A 19,039-nucleotide genomic window follows, 5' to 3' on the forward strand; every position below is an offset into this window, starting at 1 on the left:
TGAGGCCAGCATGCCAAGTTACGCTGCAATATACTGCGGGAGTAATAACAAAAGCTACCACCGAGGGTAAAAAACGTACTCCTGCCTGATATAAATAGTGGAGCGCAGGAAGCAACAGCCAGAAGCCATTAGGAAGCAGTTCGGATCTGAGAACGGACGTGGTCCATATCCGAATGTTCAGACTTCGTAGGTGATGATTCTGGAAGTCTGTTCCAGCTCTCGGGAGTCATCCGTTCGCCGCCAGATCTCAACTTCAGCTCTGGAGGTCGGCCCAAGTTCGATCGGCACCATGACTGACTAACTACAGCGAGAACTTCCAGCAGGACCGGCCGCAGCGTGGTCCTGGTCACAGGTACTGCCGGGGACTGACGCCTGGACTTCACAGCAACCCGGCCCCACGGCGCGTGGTCTGTCCATGATGGGACCTCGTGGACATCATGACTGATGGCTTCCCACTCACAGGTGCAGCAGGCATCGGCAGCTGACCTCACAGCGACGTGGCTCCGTGGGCGTGCCAGTACTGGGGCGCCGAAGAGCGACGATCTCATCTCAACCACAGGGCATCCTGGCTTCAGCGCAGCACTGGTGGCCTGAGGCTGCCGAGTGTGATCAGCGGCGCACGTTGCGTGCATTGTCGGAGAATCTACACAGCAGCAGCCAGGCGAAGGGATCCGCAGGGCTGGGCAGCGACGACAAGGGAGAAATTGTAAAGAAATTTCAATAAATAATTGTAAAACTCCACGCCGTCTCAGTCTTTGGCGCAGACACTGTGTCTGCTGCTAACAAGTGGTGCAGAAGTGGTAACAAGTGGTGTCAGGCGCTCCCACGCCACGACTTTGACTAGCACTGTGCAGAGCAACCGAGAAACACCGAATAGGGTGAGTCCAGCAACTGCCTTCTCTCTGTGTTTTCTGTGTAGCTAGACATGTCGAGGGTAACATTAAGGGATGTGAGAGTGTCATTTGAAAGGCCTAGCAGCCCTGTAGACTTAACGCAGTTTTGTGGGAATGATAGTCACGTTAACTTAGTACCATTTAAATGTGTAGTGTGTGGATTAACACGTCATGTCGCTCCTTGCAATAAATTTGTACCAAGCACTTGTGATGTGTGTTGCTTCTATGGTCATGTAAATGGGCAATGTGGTAAGTCTAGATGGCTTGTCATTAGACGTGCTAGGAATTAATTTCCTTCTGGGTAATACAATTTTATTTTTGTGAGGTGAGGTATACCACATGGAAAATGCCAGAGACACATGCAACCTGGACAAGTGACACCGTAGTCGCATTGAGAGAGCAAGTTAAAAAACTGATTGAAGAAAATAAGTTGCAAAAGCAGCACATGCAGAGGATGGACCAATAATTGTTGCAAAATACTCAATCAGCCTCAGGAAGCGATAGTGTATAATGCAAGGGTACTGTCTTTTCCGGAGTGGCAGATTGTTCAGTGGCTAATTTGATACCTTCCTTCTGGGGAAAAACATCAGAGGATGTGAATGTTTTCATTGGTGATGTACATAGTATGGCTAGATTGTGTGGCTGGTCAGACGAAATGTGTTTGCAAATGGTGAGGTTACAGTTAGTAGGTGACGCAAAGACTTGTGTGGCATACCACGAAGGGTTAAAGGATGCTACTACGTTCACAGAGTTGGCTGAGGGATTATTGCAAAGGTTTAGGAAACAAAACAGTGGCAGATTTTTTAGAGAAAAATTGGGGAGGATTATGTAAAAACGGGTGAAACGGTAGAAGAATTTTCAGACAGAGTTAAGAGAACGAATGCGCACACGTATGAGTTAACGCAAGATGCGAGTGCAAATGAAGTTCTATTGAAAGAAGCAGAGAATAGAGCCTTAGACGCATTTTTGGGAGAGGTCTCGCCGGATATTTCACTCCGGATACGGATGGAAAATCCAAGTGACTTAGCAGCAGCATTGTGCGTAGCAACACATTTGCAGGAAGTGGATGGCGCCACTAGAAGTCCCAATGACAAGAAAATTTTTTCGTCTTCCAAAGAGTGTTACCGTTGTGGGAAGCAAGGTCATTTTAAGGGACAATGTCGGGAACCGCTGTGTTTCAATTGTCAAAAACTAGGGCATAAGGCACGGCAGCGTAAAGCCAAAAAACGGGTTAATGATACAGCAGGTAAAAAATTGTTAAACGTAAAAAGGAGTGTTCCTGCCATCGTGAGGCATTCCCAGTAAAAAGAGGTACTCAGAGAGTGCACTAAGAGGCGGATTGTAGTTCGATGGTTTGGATAAAAGATAAATGGCGAAGAGAGTTAGTGGATACTGGAACGCATGTATCAGTTGTCAGTGTGGACCTCGTGGGCAAGAAAGGTTTGGAAGCTCCGAGATACAGATTGCCTGCAGCAGGTGATAAAAATTTAGATGCACTAGGGACAGCACAGCTCAAGTTTAAGATAGGGAACGTGTGGTTCCAGGAGTAATGGAGGGGTTGTCAACTGTGGGACAGGCATTTTCAGCTATACTTGGGTTGGACTTTCTGATTAAACATCACGCCAAAATTGACCTTTCGCAACATATGCTGGAACTCGATGGGAACTTGTTCTCAATGGGTACAGCCGTTGCAAATGTTTCAGAGTCGCAAGGTGCACCGATAGCTAAGGTGATACCAACTAAACTGTGTACAAGTGCATTAGAGGTGATTTCGTGTGACAAAGTACGAACAGGTACAGGGAAGTTGTTCTGGGTACCGGTGGATGTCGATGTGCCACAGCAGTGGTTATTCTTGGTAGAGCCACTACAGAGTAATGAGGCTTTAGACGAAAAGCATTGCTTTATTCGTAGGATGGTATCACGGGTAACGGACATAAATGGGTAGTTTATGGTTCCAGAGAGTTTAGATAACTTTGGGCGGGATGATGTCGATCTGCAGAAGGGATTAGTGATAGACACAGTAGAGTTAATGGATGAAGAGGACATCGATAGTTCGAGGCTAGACTATGATGTAAAGCAAACCGTCAGCACGTCTGCACTTCGTGTCAAGGTAAATCATTTGGGAGGAAATGATCGTTCGGGTATGGAAGCATTATTATTAAAGTATAAAGCATTGTTTGAAGCATGGGGGACGTTACCTGCTACACCGATAACACAGCATCGTATTCCGACAGGGAATCACGCTCCGGTGTATCGTAAACCATACAGACTACCAAAACAATTACAACCAGTAGTAGAGCAATTAATAGAGTCTCAACTGGAAAATGGGATAATCCAGCACAGTAATAGTCCTTGGTCTAGTAGCGTGGTCCTAGTTCCGAAGAAGACACTAGACGGGTCGAAAAAATTTCGCTTTTGTTGCGATTACAGACATTTGAATGAACGGACAGTGGCGGATGTATATCCGATTCCAAATATCACAGAAACGTTAGACAACCTAGGGCAGTGTAAATTTTTCTCCACTATGGATTTGCAAAGCGGTTATCACCAGATTGGAGTATGTCTGGAGGACAGGCCAAAAACAGCATTTACGACACATTGTGGTCACTTCTAGTATAAAAGATTGCCGTTTGGACTAATAAACGCTCCAGCAACATTTCAGAGGTTGTAGGGTGGAGACCTTTGCGGGTTGAAACCGAAAAAATGCATGGTGTATCTGGATGACATTATCGTTTATTCAAGAGATACAGAGCAGCATGTGGAACAGTTAGAGGAGGTGTTTAAAATATTAGTGGCAGCACAGCTAACACTAAGTTTGGACAAATACCATTTTGCGCAAGCACAAATAAATTATCTCGGGCATGTTATCAGTCAGGACGGGGTATAGACAGATCCTCGTCTCACTTCTGCAGTACGAGATTTTCCGGTTCCGCAAACGGTTAAACAACTGCAATTGTATATTGGACTTGCGAGCTATTATCGGAAATTCATAAAGGGGTTCACAGAAATAGCGAGGCCACTTACTAAGTTGCTAAGAAAAGGTGTTACCTTCCAGTGGACGTCAGAGTGCGAGAAAGCATTTCAAGAGTTGAAACGGATACTGACATCAGATCCGGTTTTGAAGTTTCCAGACTTTTCGAAGATGTTTATACTACAATGTGACGCATCTAATCACGCTCTTTGGGTTGTACTTGTAAAGAAATTGATGGCAAAGAATATCCGATTGCGTTCGCGTCTCGTCAACTTTACAAGGCGGAACAAAATTACTTCACGATGCAGAACGAATTGTTAGTGGTAACACACGGGATTTCGTACTTTCTATGTCATCTGTACGGTAGAAGGTTTAAGGTTGTGACGGATCATTCAGCTCTGAAATGGTTATTAGGTCTGAAAGATCCAGCGAGTAAGCTACTGAGATGGGCACTGAAACTCAGTGAGTTCGATTATGAGGTAATACATAAATAAATTATCTCGGGCATGTTATAAGTCAGGACGGGGTACAGACAGATCCTCGTCTCACTTCTGCAGTACGAGATTTTCCGGTTCCGCAAACGGTTAAACAACTGCAATTGTATATTGGTATTGCGAGCTATTATCGGAAATTCATAAAGGGAGTGTAGCCATGTATGGAAGTGAAACATGGACGATAACGAGTTTCGACAAGAAGAGAATAGAAGCTTTCGAAATGTGGTGCTACAGAAGAATGCTGAAGATAAGGTGGGTAGATCACGTAACTAATGAGGAGGTATTGAATAGGATTGGGGAGAAGAGAAGTTTGTGGTACAACTTTACTAGAAGAAGGGATCGGTTGGTAGGACATGTTTTGAGGCATCAAGGGATCACAAATTTAGCATTGGAGGGCAACGTGGACGGTAAAAATCGTAGAGGGAGACCAAGAGATGAATACACTAAGCAGATTCAGAAGGATGTAGGTTGCAGTAGGTACTGGGAGATGAAGAAGCTTTCACAGGATAGAGTAGCATGGAGAGCTGCATCAAACCAGTCTCAGGACTGAAGACCACAACAACAACAACAACACAAGCCAGGTGTGAAACATGCCAATGCTGACGTATTGAGCAGGAAAGTGGCAGTATTAAAAGTGACAGGGGTGACTGAAGATGAGTGGAAAAGGGCACAAGCCGTGGATAGTGATTGCCAATTGCTCAGAAAGCCACCGCAGTTCCTAGTACAGGATGGGTTACTTTGCAGCTCGACGAAATGCGGTTCGCGCGTCGTCGTACCAGCAGAGTTAAGATCTGAAGTTTTGCAACAGGTGCATGACCATTTTCTTTCAGACATGGCGGGAGAAGAGCTACGGATAGGCAGATAGCGGAGAAGTTTTAGTGGAGGACACGACGTCAAGACGTGGACGAGTACGTCAGGAATTGTGTGCCATGCGCACAGCGTGCAGACTTGAGCCATCAAAAGATTCAGCTTCAAAAATTACCAGAGACAGACAGACCTTTCCAACAAATCGTAATTGATGTATTAGGCCCATTTAATAGCAATGCAGCAGGGAATAAGTATGTGTTAACAGTAATTGACCACTTTTCTAGGTATTTAGTCATGGTCGCATTACCAGATCAAAAAGCAAGTACAGTGGCACAAGCTTTAGTTAATAATTGGTTACTCAGATGTGGGATACCTCAGTCCTTAATCTCAGATCAAGGTACTAACTTCACGTCTGATCCGATGAAGCAACTGTGTAAGTTACTGAAGGTAAAGAAACTACGGACCAGTCCATTCCATCCGCAAGCAAATGGACGAACAGAGAGAGTGCATCGCACGATCGCTAAGATGTTGAGTCACTATGTAAATAATCAACACACCGACTGGGATGTGTACTTGCAATGCGTAACCAGTGCATATAATAGTCAGGTACATACGTCGACAGGATTGACACCGTACGAAGTGGTGTATGGGCGGAAGATGCCATCACCTTTTGACATGCTTCGTCCAAGGCTGGGAGCGGAGGGCGAGCATGTAAGGCAATTTGCAAGAACCATTAAGGAAGTATGGCAGAGAATTAGACGAGCTAATACGAAAGCTTTGGAACGACAAGAACGGATGGGAGGTACAACGAGGAAGTTGCCACAGTACAGAGTAGGCCAATGGGTGCTACTAGCTAATCTGTATGTTCCAAAAGGGAGAACCAAGAAGTTCACAAACAAGTTCCAGGGACCGTATCAGGTAGTGGAAAGACATCACCTGTCAATGTAAAATTAGAATTGCCTACCAAGACAATGGTGGTTCACGTTAGTAGAGTTAAGCCGTTCCAGGGGGTATTAGATCCGTGTATATGTACTTCTCCTTCTGGCAGACAGCGAAAAGAAGCACCAGAAGCAGACAGTAAACTGGGTATTAAGTATCATTCGAGGGATGTGTAGTTAGCAGTAATTATCTTGTGTTTATTATTTTTGTGCACGGACTAGGGTTATGTTATTGGTATTAAGGGGTAGTGATGGAAGTTTTTTCCTTCTCTCTCCATTCTGTAGGTGACACAGGATGGGGTACAAGTGGATAGTATGGGGCGTAGTCCTCGGGCTGCTGACACAAGCTGGCCGGATACAGGATATGCCGTTGCGAAGTCGAGTGTTGTTCAGGAAACAACCGGATGTGGTCCTCACGAGTCACGAGTGGACGCTTCGGCTGGCACTCAACATCCTGCAGGTAAGGAATGAGATGTGGCAGCTGCAGGAGGTGTTATCGAGTGTGGAAACGGTTGCATCTAAGAACGGAATATTATGGGACGTGCATGAAGAGTATAAGGCTTTGGATAGGTCATGTAAGGAAATAAGGGAACAACTGTGCCAAGTCGTGAGCATGATTGCAGGGAGGAGAAAGAGAGTAAAGTGGGGTTGATTGAATGCAGGTGGGAAGTTGCTGAAAACAATTTTTGGAACAGCGGATAGAGACGATATTGAGGGTTTGAACAATTCTTTAACAGTTATTCGCAACAGGGAGGAAAGCATAGGGAAGTTAGTGGATATACATACAACAGAGACACGCGGATTAGGTACAGAGTTGTTGAAAATTACATGCGTGGTGCGTAAGATGGCTACAGGGTTACGAGCATATATCGAACAAACACAGAATTTATTGAATACGGATATGGAACAGGTACAAACGCGATTGGATATAGTGGAAAGAAAGCTGGAAATGGCTAAATTGCTGTGGGAACTGGTTAACAGCATTGGTGATGCACGAGCGAGGACGGATGAATTGCAAGAGGCAGTACATCATGCATTGCATGGGCAGGTGAGTGTGACGTTGATGTCACCAGAAAAATTCAGACGGAGTCTGAAGCAGGCAGAGAGAGAGTTTCCAGAGAGGGTAGAGCATGTAGTACCGATAATTGAAGCGAGTATGTCTAGTATTAAGGTAATAACGGATCTAGTTAAGATGTATATAGAGATTAGATTTCCAGTAACTAGTGTGGGAAGACAGTATGACAGTATCACTGTTACACAGTGCATCCTTATCCGGTCAGATGGGAGCGCATGGGGAAGGGCGTACAGTTCAGGACACAGGAGGTTTTATTAATTTCTAAGGAGGGGGATACTCATGCTACTATGTCGAGTATAGAGTTGATTAGATGTCTAGCAGAGTCAGTTTCCATTTGTCCATCACGGATTGTTTTCACAGGCAAGGGGTCATGTGAGATCCAGTTACTTATGGCAGAAGCAGAAGCTTCGGAGTGTCGGAGAATAATAGTGAAACCTACACCACATTTTCAGCAAGTTGGGAGGCATTGGTTGTATTCAGTATTCGCTACGGAGAGGATATCAGCCAAGTGTTATGACAATGGGAATTGAACAGCAACCATGGAGATGGAATTACAGGACAGTGGTTTGCTAATCAACGGGAGAAATTGTGAAATAGTAGGGGATCGTTTCAGCTTAACAGCGACAGTCATGGGAGTCACCAAGGTTACAGATACTCATCTGACGTTGTACTGGCCAGATGCGTCATTCGGCATCGCTCCAGGACAAAATTTGACATATATTAACAACACCTTGGATGTTACACTATAGCAAACGATAGACAAACTAGTAGATTCGGAGAAAGGTCAAATTTCAATGAAGCAATTATTAAGGCATGTGGAGGAGTACGATACCAGGTGGAAACGTAGCATAGTGACCATTGGTATTTCAATCAGTACTATTACCATATTGATTGTATTTATCGGTGTGGTATATGTCTTATTAAAACGGAGGATTCAGCGTGCTAATGCAAGACCGCTCCATGAGATTCCTGTAGAATGGATTACCAATAGGGGATGAGTCAGGGCAACCTGGATGTATATAGGGAAGAAGTAGAATACAGGATACAACTAGAGTTAACATATAGGGTAAATTCAGGGACGAATTTAATTTTTAGGTGGAGGCAGTGTTGCGGCCACATGTAGTGATCGTTGCTTCACGCAGTGGAGAATGGCAAAACAGAGGCACGCCGGCGACCAAGACGTTGCGAAGTAGGCAGGCACAGATAGCCTTGCTGACAGCAGGAGTCTACCACCAGGCTGACGCACGGACACACACGGACCGAGCGCCGAGTGAAGCCTGGAGAGTGCTGAGTAAGGGGAAGTGAGGCCAGCACGCTACGTTACGCTGCAATATACTGCGGGAGTAATAAAAAAAAAAGCTACCACCGAGGGTAAAAAACGTCCTCCTACCTGATATAAGTAGTGGAGCGCAGGAAGCAACAGACAGAAGCCATTAGGAAGCAGTTCGGATCTGAGGACAGACGTGGTCCGTGTCCGAATGTTCAATCTTCGTAGGTGATGATTCTGGAAGTCTGTTCCAACTTGCAGGAGTCATCCGTTCACCACCAGATGTCAACTTCAGCTCTGGAGTTGGCCCGAGTTCGGTCGGCACCAACTACAGCGAGAACTTCGAGCAGGACCGGCCACAGCCTGGTCTTGATCACAGGCGCCGCCGGGGACTGATGCCCGGACTTCACGGAAACCCGGCCCCACGGCGCGTGGTCCGTCCATGACGGGACCTCGCGGACATCATGACTGACGGCTTCCCAGTCGCCGGTGCAGTAGGCGTCGCAGCTGACCTCACAGCGACGTGGCTCCGGTACTGGGGCGCCGAGCGGCAACGAGTTCATCTCAACCACAGGGCTGGGCAGTGACGATGAGGGAGAAATTGTAAAGAAAATTCAATAAATAATTGTAAAACTCCATGCGCTCTCAGTCTTTGGCGCAGCCACTGTGTCTGCTGCTAACAAGTGGTGCATAAGTCGTAACAGCAGAAACAAAACTGGCGTTCTACGGATTGGAGCGTGGTATGTCATATCCCATAATCAGGCAGGTGGATTAGGAAATTTAAAAAGGGAAGTGGATAGGTTAAAGTTAGATATAGTGGGAATTAATGAAGTTCAGTGGCAAGAGGAACAAGACTTCTGACCAGGTGAATACAGTGTTATAAATACAAAATCAAATAAAGGTAATGCAGGAGTAGGTTTAATAATGAATAAAAAATAGGAACGCGGATAAGCTACTACGAACAGCATAGTGAAAGCCTTATTGTAACCAAGATAGAAATGAAGATCACGTCTATCATGGTAGTACAAAATCATATGCCAACTAGCTTCTCAGATGATGAAGAGGCTGAAGATATGTATGATGCGATAAAAGAAATTATTCAGATAGTAAAGAGAGACGAAAATTTAAAAGTCATTGGGTACTGGAATTCGATAGTAGGAAAAGGAAGAGAAGGAAAAGTAGTAGGTAAACATGGGCTGGGGGTAACGAACGAAAGAGGCAGCCGTCTGGTAGAATTCTGGTCAGAGCATAATTTAATCATAGCTAACACTTAGTTTAAGAATCATGAAAGCATATTGTATATGTGGAAGAGGCCTGGAGAAACTGGAAGGTTTCAGATAGATTATATAAAGGTAAGACAGAAATTCAGGAATCAGGTTTTAAATTGGAAGATATTTCCAGGGGCGGGTGTGGACTCTGACCACAATTTATTTGTTATTGTTATGAACTATAGACTAGAACTGAAGAAGCTGCAAGAAGGGAGGCATTTAAGGAGATAGTATCTCGATAAAATGAAAGAACTAGAGACTGTAGAGAGTTTCAGACAGAGTATTAGGGAACGATTGACAAGAACAGGCGAAAGAGATACACCAGAAGAAGAACGGGTAGCTTTGAAAGATGAAATAGTGAAGGCAGCAGAGGATCAAATAGGTAAAAAGACGAGGTCTAGTAGAAATCCATGGGTAAAAGAAGCGATATTCAATTTAATTGATGGAAGGAGAAAATATGAAAAAGCAGTAAATGCAGCAGGCGAAAAGGAATGCAAACGTCTCAATATTGGGATCGACAGGAAGTGGAAACTGGCTAAGCAGGGATGGATAGAGGACAAATGTAAGGATGTAGAAGCAATTATCACTAAGGGTAAGATAGATATTTCCCACAGGAAAAGTAAAGAGACCTTTGGAGGAAAGAGAATCAACTGTATGAATATCAGCAGCTCAGATGGAAAACCAGTCCTAAGCAAAGAAGGGAAAGCAGAAATGTGGAAGGAGTATACAGAGGATCTACACAAGGGCGATGTGCTTGAGCCGCGCTGAGTGGCAGCCCGGTTAGAGACGCCACGTCACTAATGGAGCGTCCCCTCCCGCCGGAGGTTCGAGTCCTCCCTCAGGCATGGGAGTGAGTGTTGTTCTTAGCGTTAAGTTAGTTTAAGTGTATTAGAACAAATAAGCCCTCCGTCACAAATATTAAGTCAAAATTGAACAGGTTTCGACGCTACTATGAGCGTCGTATTCAGAATTAAACTAAATGTTCTAAAACATATTAGGTATATAAAACATTAATAAAATTAAAGTCTGTACTGCCTGGAAAGAGATGCAGTACTTACAAGTCACATTTCAAAAAATCTAAGCCGGATAGGTGACGTCATGAATAGTTATAAATAAGATGGCGAGCCGCTAAGGGCTGCTCGTAAATGAATGCACAAGGGTTGCAACAAGACTGAGGTGTCCACGTTAGAAAGTGTGGGCAAGTACACATGGTGTTGCTACGAGCACCATCTAGTAGCCGCAGAAACAACTAGGCTACTGTACATTCAAAATCAGACACATGAAATTGTGATGAAGCTGATTCAGGCATAACGTAAGCACTAATAATAATTGGATGAAGTTACATATTTATCTGCTTTAAACAGAGATACATTTTGTAACGTAAAAAAACGTCAGTTATGACATACAAGAAAACAGCAAAGATGTAACAGGAAAACACGTTTCGGCAAACTGCATGAGGAAACCTGAATCAAAGATCAAGCAATGGCTTTATACAGTCGAAAAAATTTTTATTTCGCAGATGCAGCTGTTCGTTGAGAATGAGGCCATCATGACGAGAGAGATGTTTGAAAATCTCCAATTCCTCTAAAGCATCTAACCTACGCCCCTTCTTTTCGGTATGCAGAATATTGCTATCGCCTATGGCTTTAGGCACGTGTCCAGTAATTAAGAGATGATCGGCAAATGATGAATTTAGTGGACTGGTGCCGTTCTTTCTCAAAAGATGTTCTTTATATCTGATGGTGAAAGCACGTCCAGTTTGCCCTATATAATACGAGGAGCAGGTATCACAGATGATCTTATAAATGCCCGAACTTTCTGTAGGGGAGCGAATGGATTTCAAATTATGAATGAACTTTCTCTTCAGTTTACTATTAGTAGAGAAGGCAACATTGCAGTTGTATTTGTTGCGAAGCATGCGCTGAATCTGATAGGAAATGGGTCCTATGAAAGAAAGAGAAAAACGTTTTTTTTTGGGTTAATTTCAGTGCATGAGGTGTTGAGCGTGGTAGTTCTTGCAGTTTTCTTTTTTAGGATATCGTCCACTATGTTAGGCGTATATTCATTATTGACTGCTATGGTTTTAAGTAAATTAATCTCCTCATTAAACTTTTCTGTTGAAAGTGGTATAGAGGTGGCTCGTTGGAAGGCAGAGTGAAAAAAGACCATTTTTTGTGACTGTGGATGAAAAGAGGAAGCAGGCACGATTTGGTCAGTATACATTTCTTTTCGAAAAATATTGAAAGTGATGTTATTGTCTTCTATTGTAAGAGTCAAGTGTAAATAATTTAATTGGCGGTTTTAGTTTTCGAGTTCAATAGTGAAAGAAATTTTTTCATGGAGGTCGTTAAAAAGTTTAAATATACGATCAATTCTATCGGCGGGTCCGTTATAGATGACTAGAATATCATCAACGTATCTTGTGTAAGAAAGGATACCTATTGAAGCGGCTGAGACACGGTTAAACAGCTTTTTTTCCAAGGAATTGATAAAGATGTCGGCGAGGATACCGGCTAAAGGGTTGCCCATCAGACTGCTGGTACAGTTGTCCGTTGAATTCAAAGTAGTTGCACTTGACAACGACATTAATGAGATTCATAAAATCGGTAATCTGTCCATCTGATAGATCTTTTTTAAATTGACGTAAATTTTCTTCCACAATGCTGAGCGTCTCATGTACCGGGACATTGGTATAAAGATTTTTAATATCTAAGGAAAAGAGCCTGGTGTCTGAACTGCATCCTAAGTTTTTAATATTGTGCACTCAATTACGAGCAGCCCTTAGCGGCTCGCCATCTTATTTATAACTATTCATGACGTCACCTTTCCGGCTTAGAGTTTTTAAAATCTGACTTGTAAGTACTGCATCTTTTTCCAATCAGTTCAAACTTTAATTTTATTAATGCATTATATACCTAATATCTTTTAGAACATTTAGTTTAATTCTGAAGACGACGCTCATAGTAGCGTCGAAACCTGGTCAATTTTGACTTAATATTTGTGACCGAGGGCTTATTTGTTCTAATATAATTCTGACACGGTCACTGAACCTTTGCAGCTATGTTCAAAGTTTTAGTTTAAGTAGTGTGTAAGTCTAGGGACCGATGACCTCAGCTGTTTGGTCCCTTAGGAGTTCCCACACATTTGAACATTTGACGTAGTTGAGAGTAACATTACTGAAATGGAAGAGGGTGTAGATGAATATGAAATGAGGGATGCATTCTATCTGAAGAATTTGACAGAGCACTGAAAGACCTAGGTCGAAACAAGGCCCCGGGAGTGGACAATATTCCATTAGAACCACTGACAGCCTTGGGAGAGCAAGCCATGGCAAAAGTCTTCCATCTAGTGAACAAGATGTATGAGACAGGTGAAATGCCCTCGGAATTCAAGAAAAATATAATAACACAAATCCCAAAGAAAGCAGGCGCTGACAGGTGTGAAAATTACAGAATTATGAGTTTAGTAAGTCACGTTTGCAAAATATTAACACGAATACTTTACAGACGAATGGAAAAACTGGTAGAAGCCGACCTCGGGGAAGATCAACTCGGATTCCGCAGAAATCTTGGAACACGCGAGGCAATACTGACCCTACGACTTATCTTAGAAAATAGATTAAGTAAAGGAAAATCTACGTTTCTATCATTTGTGGGTTTAGAGAAAGCTTTTGACAATGTTGATTGGAATAGTCTTTTTGAAATTCTGAAAGTGGCATTGGTAAAACACAGGGAGCGAATGGCTATTTACAATTTGTTCAGAAATCAGTTGGCTGTTATAATAGCCGAGGGGCACGAAAGGAAAGCAGTGGTTGGGAAGAGAGAGACACAGGGCTGTAGCCTCTCTCCGATGTTACTCAATCCGTATACTGAGGAAGCAGTTAAGGAAAAAAAAAAGAAAAAATTGGAGTAGGAATTAAAATCCATGGAGAAGAAATAAAAACTTAGAGGTATGCGGACAACTTAGTAAAGAAACAGAAGACGACCTGACAGAGCAGCTGAACGGAATGGACAGTGTCTTGAAAGGAAGATATAAGATGAACATCAACAAAAGCAAAACGAGGATAATGGAATGTAGTTTAATTAAATCAGGTGATGCTGAGGAAAGTAGATTAGGAAATGAGACACTTAAAGTAGTAAATGACTTTTCCTATTTGGGCAGGAAAATAATTGATGACTGTCGAAGTAGGCAGGACGTAAAATGTAGACTGGCTATGGCATGGAAAGCGTTTCTACAGAAGAGAAATTTGTTAACATCGAGTATAGATTTAAGGGTCAGCAAGTCTTTTCTGAAAGTATTTGTATGGTATGTAGTTATGTATGGAAGTGGAACATGGACGATAACGAGTTTACAGAAGAAGAGAGTAGAAGCTTTCGAAATGTGGTGCTATAGAGGAATGCTGGAGATTAGATGGGTAGATCACGTAACTAATGAGGAGGTACTGAATAGAACTGGGGCGAAGAGGAATTTGTGGCACAACTTGACTAGAAGAAGGGATCAGTTGGTAGGACACGTTCTGAGGCATCAAGGGATCATCAGTTTAGTATTGGAGGGAAGAGTGGAGGGATGAAAATTATAGAGGGAGACCAAGAGATGAACACACTAATCAGTTTCAGAACGACGTAGGTTGCAGTAGTTAGTCAGAGATAAAAGGGCTTGCACATGGTAGAGTAGCATGGAGAACTGTATCAGACCAGTCTTAGGACTGAAGACCACAACAACAATAGCCTTTTCTCTGATGGTGGAAACTAACTTTGTATACGAAAACATTAACTCTTTTAATGCCTTTGTTAGTGATTACTCTTTTAAAATTAAATTAATTATTGTTGCCTCATGCACAGAGTTTAAATAATTATTGTGTTGTCTTTTCATTAATAAAGAATTTCATATGTTTTTCTGATAAATTATTTCATTATTAATGAAATTAATTAAAGTAAAATAAGCAGACGCCTGTAATTACGGTCTGCCACAACATGTTTTTGGAAATTTTGCTTTTAATTTTTTTGTCCCAACTGTTGCCATGAAGCAGCTTGTTATTACTTATCTCTTAATAACATTTCTTTTATCTTCAACTGACTAACTGTGATCATGTAATACCTTCATTTGCTCTAGTTTCCTTGTTTCCCATCTTTCCAGTGCTCCTTCATCTTCTCGACATGTTGACTTTTTAGTTCTTATTCTTTTTTTTTCAGCCCTAATAGCCTAGAAATTGAGATTCGCACTTCTAACAAAGTCTTTATCCAATATTTCATAAGCTTTGATGTGGCTTCTTTTCAGTTATTTTCTGAGTTCTATTATCTAGGCTACCGATGACTTACTTTTCCAGAAATGGAGGAGTATTCGTTTTCTTTTCTTGTTTTTGACTCGGTAGAGACGCACGAACGAGAGGTGTTCCTATCGCCATTACGTTTGATATTTTGCGTATATTTCGTTACACGTCTCCTTTGCTTGTCTTGTTTGAATCGCACATGTTATTTTTCTAGGAGTCTTTCAAGTATCAGTAAGCTATCTGACTCGAAGTACAGTGTTAAGAGCTTATATGCCACGTAAACTTTCTTACGCTGCACTCTAATACAGTGTTGTACATTTATACTTCTGTAGGTGCAATTTTTAGATAAATCATATTTTCTTACCCTTTTTATTAGCTGTTACATCTATCGAAGGCCTCTATAATCTGGTCTGTTCCATCGATGGTCCAATATGATTAAATTTCTTAACCGTTTCAATTAACCAATTTGTGTTGCTGTTTATTGTAGTGGATTTTTTTACGTATATTCTTCTCTGCTGGACCCGAACCTTGCTTAAGGCCGTTAATATGAAATATTATTTATACTTTTGATAAAATTAACTGCAAATTGTTTATTTCTTGTTGATTGTAGAAGTTCACGATAAACCTGTTTCGCCATATGTGCCACTATCGAGTGTTCCTGTTTATATTACATTTATATATCATTCTATTCTACGTCTATGTAATAATACTGTGACAGTTTATCTTATATTATATTTATGTCTAGATGGAGTGGCGCGCGTCAGTCACCTCGGAACGTAAGTTCTTTTATATGCCGTCTTCTTAACATAGGTAACTTATTACTTTTTATAGAAGAATAATAATGAAGTCTCTTGTTACTTTTTGATGGTTCAATGATGCTATATGTTTACACCTAAGGTGTGTTGTGTTTTTAAACTAGCGACGGTAGCCACGCCACAGCACTTTTGCATTTACACACACCGCCTACGAGAAACCAGATTGTTCCATGTTTAATTTGATGATTGCATAGTATAGCCCTCTTCAGTGTTGTGAAAGTGAAAACAAAGGTACCTGGGCTAACAATCCGAATAAATCATGATTACACTATCACTTAGCGTCCAGCCCCTGCAGCTCAAAAAAATTCCCTGCTGGGTCGGAGATTTTTTTTCCTCTCTGGGAGTGGCTATTGTGTTATCATCATCATTTCATCCCCATCGACGCGCAAGTCGCCGAAGTGGCGTCAAATCAAAATAATGAATAGCGTAATGGTTAACGACGCAGGTCTGCCTTTTAGTTCCCCTGTTCAAACCCAATCTCTCGTGGTTATTATCTTCGTCTTTTGTTGTTACAAAAGGATATCAGTGATTTTGTGTCATCGTTAATTCGATGGAATTATTGGCACAAGTAGTAAGTCTTTTAAATGTCATTAAAACAGTTCTTATCATCACAAATCTTATCCATGTAACTTTATATTATTAACAGTAATTGGAAATGAAAACATATAGTAGCCGATAAATATCGGAGAAATTTAAGATTTCCATCAGCGATGTTGTCAAGCCCATACACCTGCATAGAGATACAGGCTCCTAAGACGATTGTCCTAGTTCATGAGCAAACAGAAACATATCAGAACGCAAGGAAAAGTATTTATTAGTGACCGGTAACCGTAACAGACTGAAAATTGTCGGTGAGCTGACCGCTGAACTAAACACAACTAGGGCTACAACAGTGGGCGAGTCAACAGTGAGACGGCGCCCGACAGAAAACAACTTCCTGGTTTATGTGGCGGCAACGAATCCATTGTTGAGCGCTGTAAAGAAGGAACGGCAGGTGACTGGGAAAGACTCTTAATCAGTGATGAATCCAAGTTCGAAATATTAGGAAGTAAACGCAGTCAATTCGTAATCTGTTCAACCAATGAACGGTGGAATCCTCAGAGCGTAATTCCAACTGTATAGCGTGGAGGGAATTGCCTGATAGTATGGGATAGCTTTTGGAGAAAATTAAGCAAAGATTTGACGAACGTAGATGAAAAACTGATCCAAAAGGGTTGTCGTGTCATTTTCCAGTGACATGTCAAGACATCTGGTTTGCATCCGATTGGGGAAAGATCCGTCTTGCAGAAAGACAACTACACGAAACAAATACCCTGCTTGTGTCAGAGCAGTGTAAGTCTCCAGAGGTTCACAGAATTGTGAAATACATGGAATGGCTTCCCCAGTCTCCTGATTATAGCGTTGATGTAAGTTCTCTGTCCGCCCTGATCGCCAGATGGTTTTGTTTGCTGAGAGTCTTCTTAATTAAACTCAGGCTGGTGCTCAAGCCTTGCTAAGATTATAGCGGTTATCTCGGTTGATTACATCATCCATGGTGCGAATTTCTATGGCGCCTCTAACGACACTGTCGCAGTATTTGGAAGTATGCGTGAAGCTCCTGTTACGTTCGTACTCCATCGCATGATTCTCGGACAAACAGTGCTCTGCGACCGCGATTTGTTGGGATAAAAAAATGGTTCAAGTGGCTCTGAGCACTATGGGACTCAACTGCTGAGGTCATTAGTCCCCTAGAACTTAGAACTAGTTAAACCTAACTAACCTAAGCACATCACAAACATCCATGCCCGAGGCAGGATTCGAACCTGCGACCGTAGCGGTCTTGCGGTTCCAGACTGCAGCGCCTTTAACCTCACGGCCACTTCGGCCGGCTTGTTGGGATACATCAGCTGAGTGTGCCTCTGGTGTTTTCGGCAATGATCTTCGACGCTGCGCACAGTCTGTCCAGTATGTGTTTGTACACATTGACATGGAATCTGATATACGCCGGCCTTTCGCAAACGAGATCATTTTTGACGCTTCCCAATCAAGTTCGTATTTCATTGGACGGGCAAAAGACGGCTTTTACTCGGTGCTTCTTAAACATGTGTCCGATTTTTCCCTGTAGTGCGCCAGTGTACGGTAAAAAGGCAGTGGCTGCCACTTACGCCTTGATTTCTTCCACCTCCACAGATTTTAATGTTGTTGTGAGTCGGAGAGCGCGCTTAATCCGCGATTCTGGGTATCATTTTTTCGGAAGAAAGTTCTGAAGTGTTCCAGTTCATGCGGCAGATTCTCTGCGTCTGAAATGATGCGTGCCCTATGTACTACTGTTTTTAGTAACCCATTCGTCTGCGGCAGCTGTCTGCATGCAAATACAGATCTGCGTGCGTTTTCTTCCGATACACGTCGTGGTCCTGGGTACCATCATCTCTTCTCTTGACCATAACGTGGAGGAATGGTAATCTTCCTTCTGCTTCGGTCTCCATAGTGAATTTGATGTTGGGAGGTATGGAACTCAAATGTTTCAGAAAGTCAAGTATTTAATCCCTCCATGGGGCCAGATGACGTACGTTTCATTCACATAATGGAAAAAACACATAGGTTTTCATTTGTATGATGCCAGAGCTTCCTCCTCGAAATACTCCATCTACAAATTCTCGCCCACAGTCGGAAGTGGGCTGCACATTCCGATTCCTTCCGCTTGTTCACAGTATTCTCCATTAAACAGAAGGTACTTGGAGCTCAGGATATGCCTAACAAGGTCGATGGTCGTATCGTCAAATTTCTGACCAATAAGCTCTATTGACTCTGTTTCCCAGTGAATTACGAAATGGAGTCAAAACTCACCAGGATACCTGAGCCTTCCACCCTGAAGTTGTCGAGACGTTTTACAATATCTACAGAATTGCGGCTATGATGAGTGCCTTTTCCAACATAAAGGATTAATATTTCCATCAGTATTTTTCCAACAATTATGTCGATGACCTAATGTTACTGACAATGGAGCTCAACGGCACCCAATCTTTGTGAACTTTAGAGTCCATAACGTCTTTGCAGTACAGCTCCTTGAGGTAACAATTTTTTGGCTGAATCCTGTGGTAAAACCGCTTCCTTGAGAAGAGCCCCAGTCTTCTTTCCCACTTTCATTGTGGACCCTGCGTTGATCTATCTGTAGGAGTCGCCATCTAGCCGTCTCTGCATCTTCTCAATGTAGTCCATTTGGGGAAGAAGAACAGTAGACTAGCATATGTCTGCAGGTAAGA

Source organism: Schistocerca serialis, chromosome 8 (assembly GCF_023864345.2).
Source record: "Schistocerca serialis cubense isolate TAMUIC-IGC-003099 chromosome 8, iqSchSeri2.2, whole genome shotgun sequence".
Classification (NCBI taxonomy): domain Eukaryota; kingdom Metazoa; phylum Arthropoda; class Insecta; order Orthoptera; family Acrididae; genus Schistocerca; species Schistocerca serialis.